Source organism: Pinus tabuliformis, chromosome J, assembly GCF_031772625.1.
Source record: "Pinus tabuliformis cultivar Carrire ecotype Pingquan chromosome J, CPIR1, whole genome shotgun sequence".
Lineage (NCBI taxonomy): Eukaryota > Viridiplantae > Streptophyta > Pinopsida > Pinales > Pinaceae > Pinus > Pinus tabuliformis.
In genome coordinates this window covers 288,611,540-288,634,844 of record NC_142295.1, presented here as the reverse complement: position 1 = coordinate 288,634,844, position 23,305 = coordinate 288,611,540, and positions in this window count along the sequence as shown.

The following is a 23,305-nucleotide window of genomic DNA, read 5'->3' as shown; positions in this document are numbered from 1 at the left end:
TTCTATAAATTCACCTCTTACGGAGAAAGTGTCTCTGAGATAGTTGGCTTCTTACCCTTTCACTTCTTCATTGCCCCTTGTTGTTGATATTTTAACAGTCTATTTTCACTACTAGCATTGTTTATGCTTCTCCAGATTCCCACCATGGTGTGTCGGGAAGCTCTTCTTCATGCTCCTTTTATTGTTGCTCGGGATGTTCCCCTTATTGTGGATCTCAGTGCTCATCCTCCCCACCATTGTCAAGGTTTTATTCCTCCAGTTGTTGTTTAGTAGGCAGTCTACGCCATTCTTCTAGCCACAATATGCGACAAAGTTTGCTCATCGTTCTTGTATGCACACTTGAACCATTACTTTATTGGGTCTGTCTGGGCTTGTATACACATATGGTGTAGTGTGGTGTGGAACTTCACCACTACCATGTAAGCCTTGACAACTTGTACCACAATGCACAGTAACTTCATTATAGACTGGTTGGTGTCCCCTTTCAAAATGTAAAACTTAACATTGGTATATGTTTGGTGTTTTTATCCGAGGTATGCCAAAGTGACTCAAATCTAGGTGCAGCAAACTCTCTCTTTTTTGGTGGTGGACAGTGAGTGTCCTTAAGAAACTGCCATGTTGTCAAATTTATGATGATCAATAACCATGCATAGTGGAATTTTGTATTTCAGATATGGATTAGATCATTATATTGTTTTCCATCCATCTCAATGCTTTCAAAGTGGAAAAAGTGGAGGAATCAACTCACATGACCGTTTTTACTGGCGGGGCCCAATTTGGCAAAACATGGTCTAAAACCTTTCAAGAGAATTTTGAGGCATCAAACAACATTTTTTGGGGGTAAAAAATTGTCTCTTTAGCATACAATTTTTCATGTTATTCTACACACAAAAACTTTTCCAACAGCGCAATAATCGTGTCAATCGAAGTCTGTATGCAAAAGTTATGCCACTCATAAGTTGACCTTCTTATTTTCACCACCATAATTTGAAAGGATGCCACATCAGACCCCGATATTCATCAAAATAGCCACATGATTATGATGTAGAAGACTCTAGAAGAGTCAATATTGTAACTCTAGTTAAGAGTTGAGGTAATCAAACCTAACCACTAGTAGGCTATCAGGTTGTGTTATAATCGGGCCACTAGGAGGAAAATGGATTCCATTCTTTCAAGTGAATGTGTTCCATAGCTAATAAAAAAGAGCCAAGAGGGAAAGGAGGTAGATCACACAGGGAGAATTTTTTCACTATATTGGCACATGAGCCACAGGCCATACTTCTTTCTACTTGCAGCCATATTTCCATTCAGATAAAGAGAGCGGAGAGGCCTCATCTTCCAGTTGGCTTTTCCTCCCGAAAGGGTTTCCCAGAGCATATATTGTGTCAAATATGTGGGTGAGAATTTTTTTTGTCGTTCTATATTTTTTTGTATAATTTTCATTCACATGCATGCACTATTAATAGTAAATCTACATATCCAAAAATCTAATAAAATTGTAATAATGTAGAATTTCATATTTTTAATATAATATTATTAGATCTATTGTGATAAATTTTCCAGTGGAATATCCACGGAATTTTATGAATCATATTGGTACAATAGCATGTTTGTTTGGGTGTATTGTGGATATTTACAAGTGATCTAGATCGACTAGGCCAAAAGGTTGTAAAACCCTAATCATGGTCGACGAATCTATGGATGACCCTCATGCTCCTGTATAGGAGAGGCTTTCACAGCTAGAACAACAATTCATTGATATAAATCGGAATGAAAATCTCCTCATCGCAGCCTTGAGAAATAAGATTGGGATATTTAGAGAAGATTGGGATTCAAATGCGGAGGACAAATGAGAAGGGGGGTCAAGAGATCTGAAAAAAATAGAGAATCAACCAAAGAAAGAACCTGGAAAAGATCAACACAGTTTGAGTGTCATGAATCAATCACAACCCCTATTAAAATGGAAGCGACAGTTGATATCAAGTTGTACGACGATGATATTGTGTAACAATCCTTAGTTGATTTTACATGTAAATAAAATAAAACCTTGGTCATGGGACACGTATTCCAAGCTGAATGTTGGGAAAAACATTATAGTGGACATCACTTGTGGATTAATAATGGTTATAGAAATTGGCAAAGGAATTGGAAAAGGAAAATAGAAATAATTGGTATTTAATTATGAAATAAGGAAAATAGGAGAAAAGGAAGGTGAAGAGACACAAATTTACATGCAAGGGAAATTAGAGGGAAAATGAAGAAAAAGGGAGATCAATAAAAAAAGGAATCAGAGAAACAGTTCATAGCATTTGTCAATTCAGTTTTGGCTCTCTCCTTTCATTCTCTCATTCATTCGTACTCTTGCACACTCGGAGCATTCTTGGAGCATGCTTGGAGCACTCTAAAATTCAATTGGATTGGGAGAAAGAAAGCAAAGGAAAGCAAGGAATCGCAAGGATATTGTTGGATTAGTGGCTACAGCTAGATTTATTTGAAAGTAATTGGTTGCATGTGTGATTGCCTTGTTGGTTTATGGATGCATGGTATATGCATGTGATTCCTTGGTTATGTGTTATGATTAGCATAGATATTTTCCTAGATTGAAAGTGGTTTCATCCTTTCCTTGCCATTTTCTAGATAGCCATGGTGATGTGGGTTTCCCACTTGTTTTTTTATTGGTTCTCATGTTCCCTATGGTTTTGGGTTGGAACAAATGCTCTGGAATCCCTAGAACATCTTGGGTTGAGTTACTAGTTCCTAGAACCTATAGGTTGGGACAAACGCTCTAGAGCCTTGGCAATTGAGTTACTAATCCCTGGATCCACGGGTGGAACAAATGCTCTGGAGCCCTGATTTAGCTATAGGTTGAGTTACTAGTTCCTGGAGCCCTGGCCAACTTGGGCAGAGACCGATCTAGTTGATGTTAATAATTTCTAGATTGTGTAAGTGAGATCACTGTAGTTGAGGTGGTTTGGCCTCTGGAAGCCCTAGTTGGTTTTGTCTTATTTTATCATATGATATCCCACATTCATGCTTGGAATATGGTGTGGGGGTGATTCGTTGAAAGAGATATTCGGTTCAACTCAATCTATGGTTGGGTGGTACATGGAATTCCATGACTTGGAAGTCATTTTCATATGTTAATAAGAGTTATTTTCCTACTATGATCTGTGAGCACTTGTACTTATTATTATGGTGACCTTATGGCTGATTTTCCATGATTTATGTTTTGGTTATTTGTTAGCTATATGTTTCTTATACGATGTATCCTATCTATGGATCTTGACATGTTTTGATAAGTTATTGAATGGTTGATGAATGCATGGACTAACAAGTGTTATGGCAACTAGTTAGTAGGGCATAGAGCCTTCTTGGTGATTCTCAGAATAAGACTATCATTTTATGATCAGATATGCATTCATGACATGTAGCTTTCATGTTCATCATATGTTAGGTTAAATGCCTATCATGGACTAGGCATGTATAGGTAAATTTCTTGCTTGAATTTTGATTGATTAGCATTTTCATCACCTTTGAATGCATTCCAAAAAGTTACAGGAAATTTTGGGTAGTGGTCTGGAGGTTGGACTTAAAAAGTGGCTCATATCTAGCAATTGCACCCTCTGAACTGGGAAACTTTGGTCATAACCGCATAGAAACAAGCTCATGCATGCAGTTATAGCCTTCCAGCCACATTGAAGTTTTGTTTTGTGTGTGGTTGGGGATTTTCCCTTGCGAAAAGGGCTCCAACTTAGGGATTAACCATCTGGAGTGGTTTTCAAGCTCCTGAGTGGTTTTTTGTCCTTGAGGGGTGTTTGTTTGTTGTAGGTTTATCAGCCCCACTTCCATAACTAGATCTTGGAGGTCAGTTCATGTTATACGGACACTCGTCTCATGTTTACCTTGAAGAGCTTGCAAAAGTGGGTAAATGTGGGAGGGGGGATTACAGATCATCGCTCTAAAGATGAATCATTGGTTGCAACAACTGGAAGTGTATTTCAACATCTATTAAATTAAGGAAGAATATAATATCTCATTTGCATGGCTAAAATTAGAGGGTCATGCCACAACTTGGTGGGAGATCCACATGAACACCCTAAGGTTGGAGGGAGAGCGTCCAGTGACTAAGTGGGAGGATTTTGAAACCCTCATTTTAGTCACAGTTTTACCCTACTAGGTACATAAAGGACCAATGGATCTGGTAGCACTACTTTAGGCAAAAGTCAGGGAAAACCATGCAAGAGTACACCACAAAGTTCAGAAAGATGGCCATAATGTTGGGTATATTCCCAAAGAACCTAGATGTACTCCTCAAGTATTTTGGGGGTCTACACCATCATCTGCGGTAGCAATTGATGTTGTTCAAACCCAAATTAGTTAACAAGGCGTATGTATAGGCACAGTATCTGAGAACATAGGCATGAAGAGAGCACAATTAAGTGGATCGAAGCAAAAGGAGCAACATGACACTTCTAAGGAGGGGAAGAAGAATCAAAAAGGGGGGAAAGATAAAAAGACAACAACCATAGAATTCTAGTGCAAAGATCTTAGTAACCACATCAACATTGACGGCCATACAAAAGAGAATTGTTGGAAGTTACATCCAGAGCTAAACCTGAAGTACAAAAAACAAAGAAAATAAGAAGAAGAATCTAATGGCCACATATTTGAGCAACCAAATTGAGAGAAGATCAGACATGGATGATAAGATTGTTTGTACATCGTTACAAAAGGGGGTGAATCTGAGTAGCCTTCTACAACAGAAAGAGAAAGAAATAACCAAACTCTTCCATTTAAAGATATAGGTCAAGAAGGAAAAAATCAATGCTCTATTTGACTCAGGATCACAGGCGAATCTCATTGCAATAGAGATGGTCAATGAGTTGAGGCTAGAAGTTTGTGATCATCCAAACCCATATCCACTAATATGGGTAAATAAGGATGCAAAGTTGAAGGTAAAAAAAAGTGCAAAATTAGATTTTCCATCATGCTGATTTTTGGATGTGGTTCCCCTTAATTTATGTGGATTCATATTTGGGAGTCCCTACATGGACATGCAAGATGAAATATTCATGTGGAGATCCAACTAGTTTTGGCTCATCAAGGATGGAAAATCATTCATCATCAACGCACACAAACGCAAGTCGAAAATTTGCGTTGGTAAGTTCCAACCAAGCCAAGAAATTGATCAATTCCAGCAATAAGTATGTTTTATTGTTTTTAAGAGAAAATCAATTTGTAGAAGAGCCAATAAGAGGCAAGGAATCCCTAGAGGGGTGTACTAAGAAACCAAAGAAACAACTAGAAGAGTCATTACAAACATACAGAGATGTGCTCTGAGAGCCTAAAGGGTTACCACCTAAGAGGGAATTGGAGCACGAGATCCAGCTATTTCCAAACTCTCCATTTCTAAACAGTGGGCTATATAGGTGATTTGTTATAGAAGCAAGTGAGGTGAAGAAACAATTATAATAGCTGCTGGAACAGGGTGCCATTCAACTGAGTACATCACCATGTGGGTCACCCATCATCGTTGTGCCAAAGAAGATGTTGTAGCAGCTACAACCACCCTCCAAAATTGTGCCTATGCTTCGATTTTGGGGCCTTCCTTCTTAACCACAATAGCTCATCTCACATTGATCCAGGTATTCATTCTTCGACTGAGACATATATTTTCATTTATTCTTGTGTTTTCTTACTTAGCTAGTTTTTCTAAGTCACAAGTTTATCTCCCAACTTGGTCTCACAGCAGTTATGGGCTTGCCTCTAGAAATCATACAATCCTTGAGGGAAACTAGCCTTGATGATGGGAATTGCACAGTCCTGACTTCCAATGAATCTTGAGCTCAGAAAATGTGTAGTCATGGGAGGAAGCCCAACAGTGAGCCCAAAAATTGTGCAACCCTCACTGAGCTCAGAAATTGTGCAGTGCACTGAGTTGCAAAGTTGCCCAGTTCCCCAGAACTGTGCAGTCTTTCCCAACAGTGTGCATGGCAAGTTTCCCCAGAAAAATAAAAAAAAATAAAAAAGCATCCCTAAAAAATAGGGATCTATTTTTAATATCCCGAAGGAGACACTTGTGCTATTTTTTAGAAACTTCCGCCAAGTGTCACTTTCTTCCTTGATTTTTTGCATGCACATCATAAACCCTAATTTGTCCAAATCTATTTAATCGATGCTTCTATATCTCATTTTGACACTTGATCTTGGAGCTCTAGCATTCCCAAGGAGATCAAGGAACATTCAGTGTGATTGTCGTCGCTTTTCCGGGTGAGTTTTTCTTTTGTTGTCTTTTGCTGCTTTTTCTGTCTTTTTTTGTCGTTTGGCTTGTGTGAGTGTTGTTTCACTTGTTTATATTTCATGGTTGTTGGAATTTTGACTTGTTTTAACTTGTGGAAGTGTTGTTTTCAAGTTTTATATTGCCTTTCCCAAGTGTTGCATTAGTTTTCTTGTTTTTGCACCAATGGTCGTTGTTGTAGTGACTCTCCTCACTTACTTCATTTTCCTTCCATTTGATTAATTGTTGCACTTGATTCACATGAATTTATCTACACTTAATTAGATATACACACAACTTCATAATATCTCTTAGATCTACTCATTTTCCACACTTCCCTTGGGCAGATTTGTGTTTCCCTTCGCCAGTTTTCACTTTTTCCATCTGGCACTACGTAATCCTAAGGCTCAAGCCACAAGATTGGCCTCTGTAATTGCACAGTACGCAGTACAAGCTGGTTCCGACTGTGCACTATGTAGTTCTAGGAGCTAGCCTATCATCTTGGCCACTGAGATTGTGCACTGTGCAATCTCTCCTAGGCCTCTACCTAGGTTGAACTATGGATTGCGCAGTTTCAACCATTAGGATTCCACCTTGGCTACTAGGACTGCGCAGTGTGCAATTCCCACAGGCATCTAGTCCCCCTTGTCAGAAAAAATTGAGAAATCCTTCCCATCTAGTGCCTGGTTTGTTGTTTAAATTTGCCTTGTAAGTTGTTTTTCTTAACACTAACATTTTCTTGCCATGAATGTCCTTTCTGTCCCACTGGTACAACAATTTTTTAGTACCCCTCCAATAGTCATTGTTACCATGGCATATAAGAGATTTGCATCAAAGGAAGCCTTTGAGAGCAGTATTGTCGAAGCAGTTGAGAAAACATTAGTTGATTTGGCGATGTATGCATATACTTAGTTGTTTATAGAGAAGGGATCATCACTGACATGGCAGCAGATTAAAGATGCTTTTGCAAAAGACTTTAAGGCAGACTTAGAGGACTGACAAGTTTATCTCAACATATGGAAGTCAGGGTTATACAAATTTGCATGTAGGTATCCCACCTTCCCATGTCTAGATATCATCACCTGGCTTGTCTCACACATGGATGAGAAGAATATGAAATTGAGTAGTTCCAGCGAGAAAATCTTGTCGCCTTTCAAGAAGAAGAATTTCAATAAATGTATCACTTTCTCGAGCCAGTAGAGTGCATGGCCTCACTCTTCTATGTCACCCACAGCTATGTGAACATAAGATACATTTCCAAACGTTGAGTGAAGAGCCATCGAAGTTTCGACAAACACCAACCAATGTGTACAAGACAAAGTCCCTCGAGAAAGGCTTATCAACTCTTGGTTATCTTTGCTTGTAGAACCCATGGACAAGAGAGCACTCAAACCTTTCCTGAACGGTGGGCAGTCTTATAAGATCAATTGGTGAATGTTGGGAGGTCGTGAAATTGGTTGGATCTGTTGGCTCAACAATTGAGGGCCCATGTAGAAAATTCTCAGAATCCGCCCAAGGGTGAGCAAGCAAGATTCTATATCTATGCATACTTACTAGATGCAATCTGCGCGCAACAATAATTCCCTGGCATGAACTGGACATGGACACCAAGAGAGATCATTGTGAACATCTATTGCAAGTTGATTTCAGAATGCAGTTATCGAGGAGTAATGGCACGGCTAACTGACCACTTTATCATCCCGATGTATAAGCTTATCTTTGAAGAAGATCCACCTTGCATGTCATAAGAAGTAATGGAGGCGATAGTAGACATCACAGATTGGTATGCCTCACCGAGTGGCACTTTCATTAGAGTATTTGGTAGAGAGAAGCCTTTGCATTTCTTACCAAGGTATGCCACTGACAAACTAATCATGTAATAAGTAACATATCATCTCGCTACAGGGTTGTCAGCAGTGTTGCACAAGAAGACGAAAGCACCATGGCCCACTCTTCCTTTGCAGATTGGATTATTCAAGATAAAGAACTTGAAAGTCATAGATGTTGAGGCTAAGGAGAAAGTGAGATTTGAGTTCGGCACTAAGGACTTTAATCTATATGATCCCTATGGTATTTGCAAGGACCACTAGATGAGATTCTACTTTCCATGGATCAGTAGGGCATTTCCTTGGCTAGAGGAGGATCCTTGGAGGTACTGCTACAATGCCTCCAAACACAATGAGTCAGTCAGTTTAGCAAGGACTTCACAGGCTGCTCCACAGACAATAGCAGCTTCGGAAACAACAATAGCATAAGGCAGCAATCCCATGCAAGATAAGGGAAAGAGGAATATTGTTGATAGTCCAGAGGGAGAAAAAAACTACAAAATGAAAGAAGATCCTCTTATTGAGAAAGTAGCTTTGGAAGAAGAAGCAAAGAGGAAGAATTTTAGAATATAATCCTAACATCTACATTTATTTTTTAGCCTAAGTATCCTTGACTTAGCCACATGCACTAAAAATCATGTTCACACTTGGTTTTTAGTAAACTAGCTCGATGGACCAACTTTCCCTTGTTTTTTGCCTTTAAAGGCTTAATATTATGGAAATACTGGTCCAACCACTTTTGTAAACCATTTAGACATCTAAATGCATGTTCACACCTAACCACACCTCATCTACTTGAGTTATTTGAGGATTGGCGCCCCACATGAAGATTCCCCCTTAAATCAATGGATTTGGTCCCTCGAACCATTTTAGCATGTTTTAAAGTTGCCTTCCTTGGGAAATGCACACCTCCTCATGATTTCCTCATTGATGATAGTTGGCATAGGTTGTCTTGAGTCATTGTTTCTATTTTAGGCCTCCCTTTAGCTTTTCTTAGCCTTTTCTAGTTTTTTACTAGTTTTTTCCTAGTTTTCTAGATTCGGAAATTTCTATACAACCACCTCCCTTTGGGATTAGAGGTTTGGTTGCTCATGTATTACTATTTTTCATTAATTTAATACATTGATTTTATGGAGAAAATTATTTCTCTCCTCTCTTGAATATCAACAAATTACTTGTGTTTAATCTAACTAGAATTCTAGATCTATGGGAGTTTCTACAGGAATTCTACATGGTATCAGAGCTAGTTCAAATCTAGTGGATTGTACACGGTTTTATTTGCATGTATAGATCATTAGGAGGCACAGCAAGCAGTAATGGATCATCTCTGTCAGCCCACAAAACTCATTCTAAATCCTTTCAATGACTTTGAATGGAAGACAGAGATCACTCTGCTCCTCTGAAGCAAAGGCCTTTATAGGGTAACAATGGGAATGGAGACTGAACTGACTTCTACAACAGAGAAGATCAAGTATTTAAATAAATTAGATGAAGAAATTGGGCTGATATGCCTATCAATTTCCAAAGAACTCCTCTTTCATGTCAGCAGAGCCACTACTCCCGATGTGGTTTGGACCACATTGGAAAGACTATTCAGCAAGCAGGATGAAATGAGAGTGCATCAACTGGAGAATGAAATCATATCCCTCAGTCCAACTCATTTTAGCAACATGCAAGAATACTTCACCAATTTTAAATACCTCCTCATTGAACTTGATGCATGTGGAGTCAAGAAAGAGGAAGATCAACTCATCCTTTCAATTCTCTCGAAATTAGGCCCTGAATATTCCATATTTGTATCGTCTTTTCAAGCATCTAAATTGACTCAGGAAAAATGGAAAATGCCTCCATTGAATGACTTCATTGCAGCATTGACTCAAGAGAAATCTAAGTTAGTCCAAATTGGTGCCATCAAGCATTCAAAGAACCAAGAACTTGTGGCTACTGATGCTCCAAAGAGCAGTGGAAGAGACAAGCAAAAAGGGAAGGGTAAATTTAATGAATCGAAGAAGGAGAGACCCGTACAATCTTCAGAGAGCTCTTCTTTGCCTAAGGGTAAGAAGAAGAAGGAAAGAACACTTTGTAGCTACTGTTCCAAAGGTTTTCATCCCGAAGAAAATTGCATGAGGAAAAAAATCGATGAGATGGCTAAGCAATTGCAGTAGCACAATCTCATTGTGCTCGAGAATGCAAAGAAGAAGGATGATAACAGAACAGGAGATGGGAGAGGGAAAGCCCGATATGGTCATGCTTTAATGGCTGTCACATCCACTCCATCAGCTTGGATCCTTGATTCAGGTGCATCAAACCATATGGCTACATCAAAAGATGAATTTTCCTCCATCGAAGAAAGCACCAGATCCCCAATTTACTTGGGAGATGCCACACCTGCAAAGGTGTGCGGAGAAGGAATTGTAGACCTTGAAGGGGGCTGCTTCACAAATGTGCTTCATGTTCCCTCGTTGTCTACAAATATTCTCTTGATATATCAGATCACTCATTCTAGCTCTGGAAGGAAGGTGGAGTTCACTCCGGACTCCGCAGTGATTACCGACATTTCCACGGGCTCACAGCTTGCACATGGAATTGCAGATCACAGTTCTCGTTTGTATTTCTTCTCCCACTTTGTTCCTAAATCTATTAGCACTGTATTTATGTCACAATATAATGATATCAACAGGTTATGGCATGAAATATTTGGCCATCTAAACTATAAGTACTTGCATCAACTCAGCAAGGAAAACATGGTAGAAGGATTTCCCGCTATTAAATTCACAAGTAGTGTATGTCAAGGATGCATTCTTGGCAAGCATCTAGAGCAAAAGTTTGACAAAGAGAAGGCATAGAGAGCTTCTTCACCTCTTGGGCTGATTCACAGTGACATCACGAGTCCATTCCCACAGCCTTCAATCAGTAAGGCTCGATATGTACTCACCTTCATAGATGATTTCTCTCGCTTTACTTGGGTATTTTTTCTGAAATTAAAATCGAAAGTATTTGAATGCCTTATAGAATTTAAAGCACTTGCTGAGAATGAGTTTGGGTGTAAGATTAAGATACTCCATACTGATAATGGGGGGGATTATGTCAACAAATATGTGCAGCAACTTTGTATTGATGCAGGTATACAGCTACAACACACAGTGCCATATACACCACAATAGAATGGTGTTGCGGAGAGGAAAAACTAGTCATTAAAAGAGATGGCCAATTGTATGCTACAGTCCAAATCATTAGCTCCTAAGCTATGGGCTGAAGCTATTAATTATGTAGCATACATTTAGAACCACATTCCTCACAAAGCACTCAAAGGTACCACTCCATTTAAATGTTGGACCGGTAAGAAACCGAAACTGTCACACTTTCACATTTTTGGTTCATGAGCATGGGCTCACATTCCAACAGATAAAAGGAAGGCAACTTTAAAACATGCTAAAATGGTCCGGGGGACCAAATCCCTTGATTTAAGGGGGAATCTTCTTTTGGGGTGCCAATCCTCAAATAAATCAAGTGTATGAGGTGTGGTTAGGTGTGAACATGCACTTAGATGTCTAAATGGTTTAGGAAAGTGGTTGGACCAATATTTCTATAATATTAAGCCTTTAAAGGAAAAAAACAAGGGAATGTTGGTCCACCGAGTTAGAAAACCAAGTGTGAACATGATTTTTAGTGCATGTGGCTAAGTCAAGGATACTTAGGCTAAAAAATAAATGTAGATGTTAGGATTATATTCCAACAAAGAAAAGGATGTAGAGATCAGAGCAGAGGAATAGAGAAAAGCAAAGGTTCTAGGAATAAAAACTAAAGTTATAGGAGATAGAAAAGAAGTTGAAGGAATAACAGGAGTTGAGGAGGAGAGAATGATAAGAGAAGTAAGCAGGAAGAAGAACAAAGGAAAGACATGATGATAGAGGAAATAGTGTCAATACAGGTTGAACAACAGGAACAGGAACAACCAGAAGGTGAGGATGAAGGTGAACAAATGAAGGTTTGAGAGATTTCTCAGCGAAGTGAGCAACTGATCGAAGTTACAGACATGGAGTTGGAATAGGAGATGCAGCATGAAGATTTTGACTTAATTTTGAGAGCACCACAGGACATCCTCTGTCTCCACCACCTCCAGCAACAAAGCCAACCCTGAGTGAGCAAGGAGATGTTGTTCTCCTTGATGATGATTTGGTTGTGGATGTGTACAATCTATCATTTGATGAGTTCAAAAAGAGGATTGTACAAGAGTGGAGGGATCACTTTCTGTATGATCATGCATCACCTACATTCATTAAAGAAATGGTGAGATTGTTAGACACCAGGAAGCATCCAAATTCCATTGTCGAAGCCAACTTGGCCTATGCAAGAGAAACAAGATTAAATGTTCAGTATTTGATGGCCGAGAATGAGCAACTAGCACAAAACTTACAGGTTGTCAGACAAGAGGCAGAACAACTCTGAGAAGTAGCACATAATGTAGTTTTCACACTGAGAGAGATGAGAGCAGTGATACTTTTTGAAGTATCAACACTTGGGGAAACCATGCGAAAGCTATATGACAGGTTTTTTACCGTACATAAAGCAGTTGTCTATTTGCATGGCTTACCTCAGCAGATAAAAGAGTTTGTTAAAACTCTCAAAAACATACAAGCTGCCATTGCATATGTACAAGAGTGGAAAATGCGGTTCAAAGGGGCCCCTCTTGACTTAAATGAAAAAAATAAAGCCACAGGCAGAGCTAGAGAAAGTGGAGGTTCGAAGGTTGATTCAAAACAACAAGCAGCTTGCCTTATTCATTGGCAGCATTCAAGCCTCATATTTATGGTTGTACAACAGTTTGGATCTCTTGGTGAGAACACACTAGTTCCCATCAGTTGGTTCCCTCACCAAAGTTAAACCCAAGAACCAAGCTCGACATGAGGTCAAAGAGTATTTGGAGTAGCTAAGACAGAATTCCACCAGGGAATACTTGGATCTGAATGCATAAAACATGCAGAGGTTCATCGATGGTCCTGTCAAATTAAAAACAATGTTGCTCATGCTTCAGAACAAGTTGGACATAGGTTCCAAGGCAATGTACCCAGATTCCATTGAGGCTACAGTTCACTTCCATCAAGACATCATTAAGCAGTTTTGGGACACCATCACATAGTACCAAGATTGGCACCAATATGTGACCAAGAAGCAGCAAGTGGAGGTTGTTGAGCTATACTTCTCCCAAAATCCAACATCATAGTGTTGTCCCTTGCTAGGTTGTCAATTTGTCTCTACCCTATTTTGTCTTATATGGGTACAAGTGTAAAATGCAATATTATTTGTAATTATGTTGTAAGTGAAATCCCAAGTGTTAATATTGGAATATGAAAATTCATCATCTAAGGTAATGTGTTATTTTGTGAATAAGTTGAAGAGTCAAAAGGGTAGTCCAAAGGTCACAAAGGGGAGTTGAAGAGTCACCCCCTCTTGTTATAAGTAGAACCTCATATCTCATGTAACGGGCTTTTGGGAGCCAAACTTTTGGCTAGGCTTGTTGGATTGATGGGGCCTGACCCAGGTTCAAGGTTAGTTGCGCCAACCAACAAAACCCTAAATTGTTGGCCCTTTCAGCAGCAACCCGCATAGCGCAGGCTGCAGTCTCACCCGAAGCATTATTGGGGGATGACAAAACCAGGTTTCTGCATCCATAGGTCTGTGTGATGGGTTCCTGCAACTTTTAGGGCTTAGTTCTGTCTTCGCGAACCCTAGCCCTTCCAGAACAGTTAATAACAACAAATCTTATACACAACAATTATATCTTCACGAAGGTCATTAATTAATCACAACATGCATAATCTATACTAATCTATTACTTTCACGCATTAGATAAACAATTATTCATAGAATTTCAGATACATAGCGGAAAAACATAAATTGCAGAAGTAATTACAGATAAGCAGATACGCAAATTATGGATCAAAATTGTCTTTTATTAGATGATCTTTCAAAGTAAAAACTTTTCTTCCCTGCGCACTCAGCTGCAGGAGCCTTCCCCTTCACCTAAGCACACAAAACAGACTTTCCTACCTTAGCTTACTTTCCCAAACAATGATCTTCTATCTTAAGTTACCCTCCTAGACTCGCTATGACTCTTATATTTATAGCCTTTCCTTTTAGAATACCATGGTCCGCGGACCATGGGTGGGTCTCAAAACCTTCTTAACACCTAAAAACCTAAGGGACTAAAGCCCCTTTGACTCTTACTATCTCCGCACTCTGCTTCCACAAATCGCGGAGGCTTTACATTTTTACAAAAAGGAAATACATAATTTAACCCCAGGGACCCATCCCAATAGGCCCCCACCACAATTTGGTGACTCGTCCTCGAGTCACTCAGCTGGCATGCCATTCTTTACTTGGATTTCACAAAACTCCAACTTCAAAACTTGTAGATCAGCTGTGCCCTGCGTAGTTTCCTGCTGCACTTCCTCAACCAATTTCTTTGTAATGGGGCCTTCCACCATGAGGCCCATGGTCCTTTGAGTTTGTTGCATGCCCTTAAGCTTGCTTTGCACTAAAAAAGTTAGCTGGATGGCCTCCTCTGTCCAAGGCTACGTTCTTTCCCTGAGAATGGCATCTTTCTGGCACAACTCTTCAATATCACTATGAAGCTGCTTCCCTTCCTGTAGCTTCGCAAACCACTACACTAGCTCCAACATTCGCGCAAACAATTTAATTTCATGAAACTGCATTTGTTTTTCTCTCATGTTTATGTCAATCTTCTACAAAGTGGTGTCCTCCTGCAGTGCAGTACATAGTTCCATAGCTACTCGAACAACTCTGTGCAGTCCTTGATTGTTGCTTCTAGTGTGGTCATTCCTTTCTTTATAGTAGCTCTGCACTGCTCTCGAACCTCTAGCAGAGTTGTTGGCTACATCTTCAATTGCAGCTCTAAAATTTGTAGTTGTAACTCAAATCGAACTCAGCCAATTTCATCTTTGGATTCTTTAACCGTCGTAGCCAGCTTCTGGATCTTTTCTGTCGATGTTACATCAGTTGCAATGCTAAGTTTAGGCAGCTCATTACACGCCTGTGTAATCACTGCTTCTAAGTGTTGCTTATGTGTAGCAATCACTTCATTTTCCTTCAATTCCTACGCGTTTTCTTCAAAGATCTGCATGTTGCTTGTTTTTACTTCATTAATCACCAACAGTGTGAACTGCTCCCTAACCCTCAGCTCATTCGATACTCCTTGGTGCAACTCATGCAGGGTTTGGATAGGGAGTGCCGCGAGGTTGATACCCATATTCTTGATCTATGAAAGCTGGGCGTTGGCCTCTTTGGAGTCAATGCGCAGGGTCTCATCTGGTAATTGAATCACATGGAGATCCAAAGTCTGATCCGTGTCCAACACTATCGTGCTCGCTTGACGCAGGCTCACCTGAATCCCGCTCACTTGACCTATGCTTTCCTGCAGTCAACCTGTCTAGATCTGTAAATCACACAGATCCTTCTACACATTTCCCAACACATGTTGGTACTGCTGCTCAAACTGGGTCTGTAATTTTGTTGTAGTGTCCCAGACCTTGTCACCAATTTCATATAAGTCCCCTTCAGTGAGGACAAACAGATCCACATGGGTGAATCGATCCGACTTCTATTTTTTCTGCGACCCTGAGGATGTTTGCTTTGTTATTTTCATGACCACAAAGAGGGTTTCCTTCTCTGCGCCCCTACCCTCTTCTACATCTAACCCTTCTTAGTCTTGTGTGTGATGAGAGTTAGACTCCTCAACATCGATTGTGGTTTCCTTGGTTGCTTTCTCTTTGTCAGCAGCTTCCTTGGCAATAACTTCCTTAGCAGCAGCTTCCCTAGCTGTAGCCTCTTTCCGCTGTGCAGCTTTCTCCTGAGCTTCGGCCTACTGGGCTTACTTTTGTTTCTCAGTTGTTGATGTCTACATGGTGGTACCTTGTTCTACCTTGCTCGTTCCTATGCTTGGATCTGATGGGTAAAGCCACTCTCCTGGCCATTTACCTATAATCTTTGTGACATCTGCCTCACCAACAAGATAAGGAAACTTGTGCCATATCTTCTTCGGATCCCTTCTGGCGTGAACATACACATTATGAAAGTCAGCCTTGAAGTCGGCATAAGGCTCATACTAATCATATAAGGTAGGTGACAACCTCTGCCTTTGGCTAATCACCGTGCGCAGACCCATCTTTACCAGCACCCAGAACATCTTAGTCTTCATGACCTGTGCAAGTTCCTTCTTTTCCTAGAGCGAAGCGAACTTTGCTACCTCTGGGAGGTCAGATTCTTGGGGAGTAAACTGGCTGTCCTCCGGCGTCCTCCATGCTACTAATGTAATCAATAGCAGTAACCAGGCATAATGAAATGCCTTGCCCTCATCATGGGCCTCCTGACAGTTCTCCAAGAACTCTTTGCACAGGTACTGAACCCAGTTGTACTTGAATTCTTTGGCACATTGCACAGCCAAAGAAATCACAGGCGCTGAAACCTCGTCCGCGCGGCACTTCCGCATGATCTTGCATGCCAATGTTTGGGTGGCAAACTGCACCACGAGGTCTGAAATGGAGCGGGTTGAATATCCACGCGACATTTTAATCAACCCAAACTTGCTCTTCATTTGATCTGTGAGTTGCTTCTCCTTTGTTTTCCCTCTAAACGCTTATGCTGGATCCACACCTTGATAGGGCAACAAGGTGATCTAGTGGATCAACATATATGTAATTGGGATGGGTTCTCCCAGCCAAAGACACCCATCATGCACCAAAGTGAGTAACTATCGAACACATACAGTGTTAATGATGGTGTGACTGAAGTGCGACACCCAGAGCATGTTCAGGAGGCCCGCTTTCTCAACACCTGCGACCCACTTCATAGGTTCCAATCGCATAACCCCGGTTTCCTCATAATAGATTTTTGACAAGTATTTGTCTGGCGCAAGCTAAGGGAACTTCTCATGATCTCCCAAATCCCAATCCTCCAGCTTGAGCATCAGAATGCAACCCAACAGCGCACCCTCAAACACCACCTTCTCCGGCAGCAGTGGTGTAGAGACCATAAATTTGGCATTGTTCGGGTCCTTAGGTACCTTATTTGTGCCCTTGCAAGGTGGGATGTACTTCGGGAGCTGAGTAATAGGCTCAACCTCCTCAACATCCATCTCCTCAATGCATCTGTGTAATTCTTCTTCATATAAATCAAGGGGCTCAGTTGATTGTTGCACTCTGTCCATCTTCCCCTTTTGGTGGATTTCCGTGGGAATTTTTCGCAATGATTGCCTCAACAGAACTTGCTGTGGTTTCTTCTACTTTTTTTCAGTTGCAGAGGGCTTAGGTATATGAGACCTAGGTTCCGTAGTCAAAAATATAATAGGAACAGAGGTTTTTGCTACAACAAAGGGTGCAGATTCATAGGGTGTTGCTTCTGTTGCAGGGGGAGTTGCAGTCATGTTTGCTATAAATGCCTTATGGAAATCTTCAAGGATGTTAGCCAATGTCGGTCTTGAGAAGAGTTCTTCCTAATCTATCTTGGACATATAGTCCAACTCTTGGTGCAACACAAGGAAAAAAATCTCAAAATCAACTCTCAAGAAGCAAAGTGTTCGAAGGCGGGGCGACATGCCAGATTTATAAGAAAATTTGAATTTGAATCCAACCGTTCCCTCCAAATTTCTATCATTAATGCATATTTGGCAGAATATTTCCAAATATATGCCCCATAAATGCACCCTCCCCACTCCTCCTAACAGAAATTTTTCCATCCAATCATCTACAGTGCTTCCAACGGCTACTTTTTGACCAGGTTGTGCGGCACCAACCTTTGTGGTGAAATCACCTTGGTGCAGCTCTCCTCAACGCCCTACTGTCTTCCATCGTGTGGCCCTCTTACTTCGTCTTTCCCATTTTTGGGCAGTGTCGTTTATAGTCTCGTACTTCCTTGCAACTACCTAGAGTACTAAGACTATCCCGCCATCATATAGTCATTGTGCAAGGGAGAGATCACCCTTGTACAACTTCAATCGATTGCCATTGAATTTGCCTAGAAACAATTCTCCATTCATCTTCGCAAGCTGAACTGTGCCACCATTTGAAATTTCCTTTACCACATAGGGTCCCAGCCAATGCATTTGAAACTTTCCAGGAAATTTCGTAAAAAAAAAAATCATATAATAATACCAAATCATTAACATGGAAGGTGCGATTATTTATATGTCAATCATGCAATGCCTTTTTGCGCTCCTTTTGCACCTGTTGGTGAAATCCTACTAAGAATTGATCCTCCTCTAATTCCATCAATTGCGCGAGACGCTCCTCCATAGTATCACAATCATCCATATCGGTTAGTGTCGCAATCTGTAGACTCAGCACAATATATTCCATGGGCATCACATCCTCCTACCCATAGACCAACTTGAAGGGGGTTTGGCCTGTCAACTTTTTACAAGTGGTTCTATACGCCCACAGGATGGCTGGTATGCACACATCCCAGTCATTCTGCTTCATGTTGCAAACCTTCGTCAAAGCGCTCTCCAGGATTTTGTTGAAGGCTTCAACCATACCATTAGCTTGAGGGTGGTAGGGCATACTCTTCTGATGATATACCTGGAATTCTTCAAGCATTGCGGAAATCATTTCGTTTAAGAAGTACGTGCCCCTGTCACTCATTAATATCTTAGGGAAGCCAAATCAGGACAAGATAAACTCAAAAATAAACTTCGCAGCGATAAATGCGCTACAATCCTTTACCGATTGTGCTTCCTCCCATCGCATCAACTATTCATTTTTTGTAATAATATATTGTGCCCCGACCTTCCTTCGTGGTGTCTGGATTGGACCCACAAAATTGATCGGCCATTTATCAAACACCTGTAAGGTGATCTGTGGATTTAAGGGAAATCCATCCCTCCGCAATCGTTTCCCTATGCTTTGGCAAGTATCGCATGCCCTACAATATGTTTTTGCATCCTTATGCACTGTTGGCCACCAAATTCCTGTCCACGAGATCTTCTATGTGGTCACTCTGCCTGCATTGTGTCCTCCCGCTACTCATCCATTTTCTTCTACAACCTTGGTCATTCAAACTCCGGAACATATCGGCATCTCATCGGAGGAAATTTTATATATGTTTCTAGCGATCATAGAGAAATTAGTCACACGAACCACCAATCCCTTCTTCTGCTAAGTATAATATCCCTCTAAGGTTGTTCTAGTTGTCAAAAACTGGATTATATCAGCAAAGTGATCGTCTGCGACATGAATAGCAAAGAGTTTCACATCAAGCAACCCTTCTTCCAAACTGGTAGGCTCATCAACAGTCTCAATTTGGGATAGATGATCAAGATCAGTATTCAAGCGTCTGGGCTTCATAATCACCTCAAAATCATACTCCTGAAAGAGCTACAGCCATCTGCAGATATTCCCCCCAACATAGGCTTATTGACCAGGTATTTTAGAGAAGAATGGTCTATATACATCTTGAAGTGTGTGCCTAACAGATAGTACCGGAATTTTTGTAGTGCATACACCATTTCCAATCCTTCATTGTTTGTATTCAAGTAGTTCTTCTCCGCCTTTGACAATTTCCTACTTGAGAACGCTATAGGATGATCAATATCGTCTTCACCTAGTTGGGTCACCACCACACCTAGCGCAATACAAGAAGTGTCCACATGAACATGAAACTCCTTTTTCCAATCCAGGAACACCATAATGGGCACAATGACCATTTTATCCTTCAAAATGTCTAAATTGTTCTGACACTCTTCATCCTAGCGAAATGTTGCATCCTTCTTCAATGGTTTCTCCATTGGCACGGTGATTTGTGCATATGCCTTGATAAACTTTCTATAATACCCCGTATGGCCTAGTGTCGTGCACAACTGTTTTACATTCTTCGGGCCTCCAAACTAACAATAACAACTATCTTTGCATGGTCTACCATCAATCCCTGCTTGCAAACCACATGACCCCATCAATATTCCATAAGGAACACAGAAGATGCATCTTTTTAGATTCAGGGTGATCTGATGTCTGTGACAGGTATCCAACATAAGGTGCAGACTTGCAACGTGGCGCTTTACCAATCCAAATACAGTCTAATCATCAAAGTAGAATTCTAAGAAATTATGGATAAATTATTTAAAAGTTGTAATTACTACCCTTGAGAAGATTGCAAGTGCATTCTTCAGTCCAAATGGCATTATTGTGTATTAAAAACACACCCATTATGTCACAAAGGTGGTCTTGTTGCGATCCTCCGGTGTGATCTTAATCTGATGGTACCCCGAGAACCCATCAGTGAAGGAGTAGGCTTCTTGCCCTCCAACATTCTCCAGGACTTCATCTGTAAATGGCATTGGAAATGGGTCATGGATGCATGCATCATTGAGCTTCCTCAGATCTATGCATATTCAGATTTCATCCTATTGCTTCTTTTCCTGGACTACCATAGGACTTACCCAGTCTGATTCTTCCACAAGCTCAATGATCCCAGCCTCTAGCATTTTGTCCAACTATTTGTGCACATTTTCCTTGTATTTGGGATTCAAATGGTAGGGTCATTGTTTTACAGGCTTCGCATCTAGATTCAAAGTAATATTCATAGCACCTAGGTCCCCTACTATCCCCTTCAGATCCAAGAACTTGGTGGGAAACAAGTCCTAGTATTCGTGTAGCAGTACCGCGACCTTATCAACTGTATCCTCATCCCAATAGTCACCTATTTTCACAAACTTCAGTTGCGCGTTCGATCCAATGTTTACCTGTCTAGTCTTCAAAGGCTTTGTTATGTCAAGAATTGTTGCTTTGGGTCCTTCAACTTTGTGTTATCCCACATGTTAGTGTCAGTGTCTTCACACTGCCATCAATGATCAAAATTACTCTTTTGCATTTCATACTAGGTGTCCCATTCTGATGAGTTGCATTCCATTAGGTCATGGATCAACTGATGGTAGGGTTCAATTCAGTTTTTTCCCTCATGACATATATCTGTTGACCTCTGTTCATACTTTTCAGGTCAATGGTTCATGTTTAAATAGGTCTTAGGTCTTAGGGTTTCAGTCTCATTAGGTCTAGGGTTTCCTCCATGGTCAAATTTCAGTGATTATTGCTAATAATGGTCAGCAAAGACATGAGGAGGTTAATAATGATCAGAAAAGTCAAAATGTGTTAATTTGTAAGCTTAATGAAGGGCTCACCTCAAAACTAGTTTTGAGGTGAAAACAGAGCATTTGGATTTCATAGTTAAATTTAATGTAATTTTATCATTCTCATATGTAATAAATGGTTCCATGCTGCTCCTGGTCACCCGGTGATATTGCCAAGCACCTGCCACTGCAAAAATCAAGTCATCTTGAGCACCAATCCGCCTGCAAAAGCAAAAGAGAACAAACCCTAATTTCCTCTCCCACTGAGCTAGGGTTGGCTATGGGATCAGAGATATCTGAGCAGAGGAGGCATGAGAGATATCAAAAGGAATGAGGCCATCTCATATCATCAAACATCAGGTCTCCACCATTTGTCGAGAAGTCATTCCAAGGAACAAGCCATTCATCACACATAAGGGACGATTTTTCTTCAAATTGTGTTTCTAAGCAAGAAAATACGAATTTGGAAAAATTGAGAGAGGTTTTTGTCTAAAATAGGCCAAGGAAGAAAAGTATTCTTCACTTTTTACACAGGTTTCATGGTTTTAGAGAAATATCAAAAATACAGTTCCCTCAGGAGAGTTAATGCACCTCTGGAGTGACCTTGGTAAAATCAATATTTCTCCTAGCCAAGTTGACCAAATGACTTTCTTGATGAGTCAAATGATAGATAGACACAAATATATTTCCAATGTACTATCATGAGCTCAATTTGGAGTTGAGGAAGACCTTCAAAAGTTGACTGCAATAGCACTCTACATTTAGGCAGCCTCATTTTTCACATTTTGACCAGTCTTGGGAGATTTGACTTTTGACGGGGAAAATAAACTCCAAATTTAAAAATTCAAGATGTTTTGGAAAACATACTTAATAAGATTTCCAAATCGCTATCCTACACCCAATTTGGACACTAGGAAGGCCTCCAAAACTCGGTTTGAAAGCGGAGTTGCGCATAGAATCAGTGGCGTTGCGCATAGAAATTTTCAACACAGGAAATTGCAATAGGTGGCGCTGCGCTTTTGACTGGGGCACTTGTTGGAAGAATGGATTGCATATTTGGATTCAGCATAAAAAAATAAGCAAACCCAGAAATTTTTAGCAAATTTGGAGCAAATCTAGGTCACCTAAAGGTCAAAAAACCATCAAAAAATGCCCTCTCTGCCACTTTTTGGACACAAAGAAAGCAGCCTTGGGAGATTCCACTTTTGAGGGGGAAAATGGCCTCCAAATGTAAAATTCAAGATGTTCTAGAAACTATATAGGAATTCCCTTCCAACAAGCTATCTTGGGCTCAATTTGGTCAAGGAAGAGGCCTCCAAAACTGGGTTTGAAAAGGCACTGCGCATAGGATGAATTTTGCCAGTTTTGCTCAAAAGTCAAAATGTCGCCTAGTTTTTATACAAGTTGACTTTCACTCTCATTTTGGATGAATTTATGAATGTAAATGATGCTATTCTATGTAAATATAATTGTAAAATGGCTCTAGAGGGTAGATACATCATTTTGATGTGGTTAAGGGGTAAATGAATCAGTTTCCTTGGTTTTAGAGGCAAGTTGTTCCACTGCCTATATTCCTGTTCTTAGTTTAGATATGGTTGACACTGCCCCTCTTCTCATGGATTCGACCCCTGATGGCTAGCACAGGTGGTTTGATGCCTATATTATGTACTTTTTTAGTCATTTGTAAAGGTTGGACTCTCTTGGATGCCCTGAGCTACATTGTACATCTCTACAACAGTTTGGCAAGGAAATAAACCAGGATTTGCAGCTATTTTTGTGGGATTCTTGTGGTAATGTGTTTTTGCATTGTTTCTCCTTCTATCATTAGTTTTTCTCATGTGTTATGTGTGCCAAAATCTAATTCATTCTTCTAAACTAAATGAAATCAAGATAGATAGGTAGAATACATTGGTAACAGTGCTCTGCCTTGGGAATACATTTAGTTTTTTATGTTTTCAGTTGTTTGAAGAGGACTCATGATCTTTGCATGCCCTCCTCAACTCCTCACTAGTCTTAAATCTACCATCTCACTCAATTCCAAGTGCTTAAAAACATACCTACCTC